At 45.8% G+C, this 5119-nt stretch overlaps 1 long non-coding RNA gene across 1 annotated transcript; it reads left to right on the top strand.

Annotated features, from left to right (window-relative positions):
* The first annotated feature begins 1847 nt into the window (after positions 1 to 1847).
* On the top strand, positions 1848 to 3657 carry LOC142930960 (uncharacterized). The gene is made up of 3 exons (XR_012946957.1): positions 1848 to 1986; positions 3174 to 3224; positions 3582 to 3657. It is a non-coding gene; the product is annotated as an uncharacterized LOC142930960 (long non-coding RNA).
* The last annotated feature ends 1462 nt before the right edge of the window (positions 3658 to 5119 follow it).

Raw genomic sequence — 5119 nt, 5'->3', positions numbered from 1 at the left:
ACACCACAGCGTTCAAAATATTTATCTTGACTTATCAGAATATTTATTTAGACTGGAGGAATCCGATGAGCTATGAACTCTTTATCACAGATGTCCAGAGTAGCGACAAATGTATGAATATAAAGCATATAAGTAAAAATTGCATAATTACATGAATTACTGTAGATTTTTTAACACTCAATGCACTTTAGGGCAAGGCAGCAAAACAACAACAAAAACGATCCAAGACCGCACCAAAACAACACACAGTCTAAATTTTGATTTAAAACTTTCGTGACTGCAGTAATTCATATTCTTAGCTCTTTCGGTAAAGTCACGTTGAAGGGAAACAATAAATAATAAAATATATATATAACAATAAAAATTATCACGACGTTTCGACCATAACACATTAAAATGGAAATATCGATACACGGGTGTTTTATAATATAGCACAGTAAAACACTGGGGTGTACGACGCAGCACTTTTTAATTTACCTGATCGCGATCCTGAACCAGTTGTAGAAACTGCACATTCCAGTGCCGTAGGTCAATGGTTGCGTAGTACGATTACTGTCGCTGTTGCGTTGTTGGGCCTGTACGGCCTGTGTGATTATTGTTATTGCTGAGATGTGCATAGTGCCCTGGCCTGACCGGTATGTGTTGTGCTGTTGCTGTCACAGATAAGTCCTCCCAAACCATATGCTCATGAAGATCGCAGAGGAGATGCCTCGGTAAGCCGCGCACGGTGGTGGTGGGGCCGGTGGTGGCAGGGACAGTTGGGATGGTGGTGCGAGTGATACCCATGATGGTATTGACAGTGGTGGTAATATTCGCCCTCCAACAACAACGAAGGTCAGAAGAGCGATGCTCACAATAAAGAGCGGAGTGCCGGGCGGCTAAAATGCAGCAAGTTGGCACAGTCGCGTGCACAGCTGGTGCATCTGCCCCAGTCATTGCAGTCAGTCAACCCATGGGACCTGGCTCTGTTCCGTGAGGTCCTGTTAGCGAGCCTTCGACATTGCACGTGGATTCGGAGTGCACCTGGCCTGAGACAACCGCCGTGGTGATGTCACCAACACTTATTGGCATATGGCGCCTGTTCTTGTTGTTGGTAATAGTGGTGGTGGCTGATGATTGTGCTGTTAGTAGTGAGAGTGGTAGTGATAGTGTTGATGGTGGTGCCACTCATAATGTTTTGATGTGGATGGTGATCTGGATGCTGGTGATGATATGGATATGGTGATAGTATGATGGTGATGATGAAGGTTGCATTGTGGTAATAGCATTGGTTAGTATGATCCTGATAATGACCAGGCTATATATACGTACGCCAGACAAGACAGGCTTTACGTACGTATGCCAGCCTGAACACAATATACATACGTACGCCAGGATGAACAGTCTATACATACTCATTGTTTTTTTCGGTAAAGTCACGTATGTAGAAATACAATAAAATTATATTATTATATTATTTATTGTATTTCTACATATGTGACTTTACCGAAAAAAACCAATGAGTAATTTTATGCAGTCACGAAAGCTTTAATACTTTATTAGGCTATACATCCATAGACTTTCCTGAGCTGCCTATACGCACATACGCCAGAATGAACAATATACGTATGTACACCAGCATGAATAGGATATATGTACGCCATCTTGAACGGATATGCTTTTGCCAGTATTAACGGCTATATGCACCCTAGTCCATGCCATTGCTGTTTGATGCAAGACAGAGAGGGAGTGCTGGCTTGTTGTAACGTTGTGCTGTTTCTGTGAGATTGTGTTGTTGCTGTGACGTGGTTTTGCCGTGATGTTGCATTGCTCTGGCGTTGTGTTGTGACGCGTGTCGCTGCTCTAACATGTTGACATCGTCGTTGCCGACGCAGGGAGCTGCAGGGCGTGCTCGCGTGCTGCAATCCGGTGCCGCCCCTCTTGAGGCAGAACTCCAATGAGCTGTGGCAGCTCGTCAAGCAGGCACGCCTCGTCCCGCTCATCAAGGTGAGCGCAGAAGCGGAGGCGGCTCGGTGGAGCAGCAAGGGGTTCATAATGGACGGCCACGGTTGAGATACGGATGAAAGATAGATAGGGCAAGAGAGTCGGAGAACGAGAACAGAGACAAAAGAGAGTGGGAGACAGAGACTGAAAGTCATAGGGGGAGAGGGATAGCGAGTGGTCAGAGGCAGAATGTTCATAAATAAATATAATCAAACATTTAATATAATCTTGATTTGAAGCTTTCGTGACTGCAGGAATCCATACTCTTTGGTTCTTTCGGTAAAGTCACGTAGGTAGAAAAATATTAGATCACGACGTTTCGATCGCAACACAAGCAATCGTCATCAGGTGGGACAACCACACCAACTGCTGAAGACAGCAGTGGGACAACCACACCAACTGCTGTCTTCAGCAGTTGGTGTGGTTGTCCCACCTGATGACGATTGCTTGTGTTGCGATCGAAACGTCGTAATCTATTGTTTTTCTACCTACCTGACTTTACCGAAAGAACCAAAGAGTATGGATTTAATATAGGTGGTGACTGGGTGGCTCCTGGGGCCAATACTGGGTCAAGCACAATGATCCGGCACTGCTTCAATAATATTTTTTTAACTTGTGACACACTGCACATTATTCGCTCACTCGAAGCGAGAGAACGACTCAGAGGCGTGAGGAGGAACCACAGACGATCGGGAAAGGCTACCAGGTGGTGAGCCTGTGCCAAATTTCCCCCCAAACTTTGTGGTCGTCTATATATGCAGGTGTTATCAACCAATTAATGAGTGTTTACATATGGGAGGGAACCGGAGTTCCTGGAGAAAACCCACACATGCGAGGAGGCAACAGTCGATCCCATGCAGAACGAATGATGAAGTCAACCTTTGCTGTACCCCCTTCTAGCAGGCCATGCTATGACACCTGAAAAGCAACGGGAAGGGAGTTTAACACCATTTGTGTGATCCACCCACCCTTGTTGCCTCCATAGTGCTGGGTTACAGGACTTCGCCACCAACACCACCCGGCTAAGATCCTAGGTTTTGGATCTTGGGAGTTTCAGCCACCCGTGGTTAAACGACGTTCACAAATGTAGCGAGTTGATGGTCACAACCAGGCACAAGTGACTGCAAAAATAATGACTCGTTGCAGTAAAGGTTGCGTTTGTTTAATAATCTTTGCTGCTGTTCCCGCAGAGCGAGATGCCCATCAAGGCTCCATCGAGAACATTCATCACCCGGGCAGAGGTGACCAGAGACCAAAACTCATCACACAAATGCCATCTTTACTTGCGATTATAAACTCGACATCTCATTTTCTCATCCGGCACAGAACTCTTCATTTGTGGTTCTTTTTTAAAATTCCACGTCCCCAAACCGTCGTGACAATGAGGAGCTCAGTTCATGTCCGTCCTTAGAGTGTGAATAATGTTACGATTGTCGTGTAGGTTGACACCCCTGTGTGATTTTGTTGGTTCATTGCCTGACCCTGACAGTACAATCTAGATGTTTCAATCCCCCAAAGGTGACATTAATGGTATCATTTGTATGCCCACCCTAGTGTGGCACTGATTGTTCAATCAATTTTCTTCTGTGTTTTGACAGCGATTGGAAAACCCTCTCTTCTGTGCTCACGATGGCTTATCATTGGACGACAGGCAGCCAATCACAAGGCACGGTACTGAAGGTAGCTCACACTTAGTTGTGCTGGTTATATCGGCAAAGCTCATGATATGGATTATATTTTTTTATTCGTGACAGTTGATGAGAGCACCTAGCCTGTCACGAGTAGATTTAATTTTATTGACATGAAAAAATACTGTGCTGTTTTTTAATATCACACTCAGAATTTGAGTAGTAATCATACAAAGAATTGCCATGTTCTGTGTACAAATTAAACATAATTTAGTGACATAACAAATAATGTCCTGACTGCATTTACAGTGGGGCACAAGCAAAAATAACAAAATACTTTTCAGTAACATTGTCCTAAAAGTAAAACTTACATAATAGGTGATTTTTAAGCAATGACCCTTCTTTGGCTGCTGCGTGTATGTGCGTATTATTTATTTCACTATCTTTGTGTCTATGTCTGTGTTCAATTGCGTGCATTTCCATTCATATGTGTGTGTATTCATTCCTGTGTCTCTGTTAACGTGTCTTTATTTGCCTGTCTGCATGCGTATGTCTTGTGTGTCAGCGGTTGCAACAGGTGTGTGGCCCTGTATATTATTGCGCGTGTGTGGGTGTGTGTGTTCACGTGTGTATTCTTCAGTCTGTATCTCTGTGCATCTTCTGTGCTAGCGTATGTCTGTATGTCACTAGAGAACGGTTGTGCAGTGGTAGTGTGTAGTGGCACGATCCTGATGGCCTAAGTTCCGTTCCCGGTCACGACGAACAGCAGTTGTTTAGCTGGTTAGCGTGCTGCACTATTAACCTGGCGACCCAAGTTCGATTGCTGCTTGTGGCCAACACCGGTGACGAATATCTAAACTGGTCCTGGGGCTCCCTTAGATTAATTCAGCCTTAAATGAGTACTCAGTGCGTGTAAAGCATCAGCACTGGGGAGACAAAGGTGGCTGGGTGTAGTGTTGGTCCTCCTATCCCCTTCGTGTTCTGTGCTGACCTTCGTAGATGCTCGCTAACAGCACTTGCCCTGAAAGTCTTTTCAAGGCTATATTGAGGATCTTTGACTTTTGTCTTTGTGTGGTGCAGTGGAGGGAGCACGGAGGGCGGTGCCTGCCACGCGCCCGGTCCTCACCCTGATTGACGTGAGCCCACCATCCTCACACGACCACAACCAACCCATGTCTCATCTCCCACACCGCTGGCGAAAGCACTGTGTGTGTGATCTCGTGTGCTGTAGCTTTCTGTACCGTGCTGTGTTTGCTGTGTTAGCCATCATGTGCTGGGGCGTTCTGTGCGTTCTCTTGTGTGTTGTCGCATTCTGAGCTGTGCTGAAATTGCTGTCATGTTGTTGTAGTGCGCTGCGATGTGCTGTAGCGCTCTGCGCTCTGCTGTGGTGTGCAGGACAGCGAAGAGCAGCAGAACGAGGCTCGCACTGCTCAGAGCTCCACGTCCCAGATGAAGGCAGCGCGTGTCCTGCAGACGTTCGTCAACCCCTTTGGCATGGTGAGACATGG

Source organism: Petromyzon marinus, chromosome 46 (genome assembly GCF_048934315.1).
Source record: "Petromyzon marinus isolate PM22_M1 ecotype Great Lakes invasive population chromosome 46, UKy_Petmar_22M1.pri1.0, whole genome shotgun sequence".
NCBI lineage: Eukaryota > Metazoa > Chordata > Hyperoartia > Petromyzontiformes > Petromyzontidae > Petromyzon > Petromyzon marinus.
Note: the sequence above shows the minus strand (reverse complement) of the source record. Positions and strands in the feature narration are given on the sequence as shown.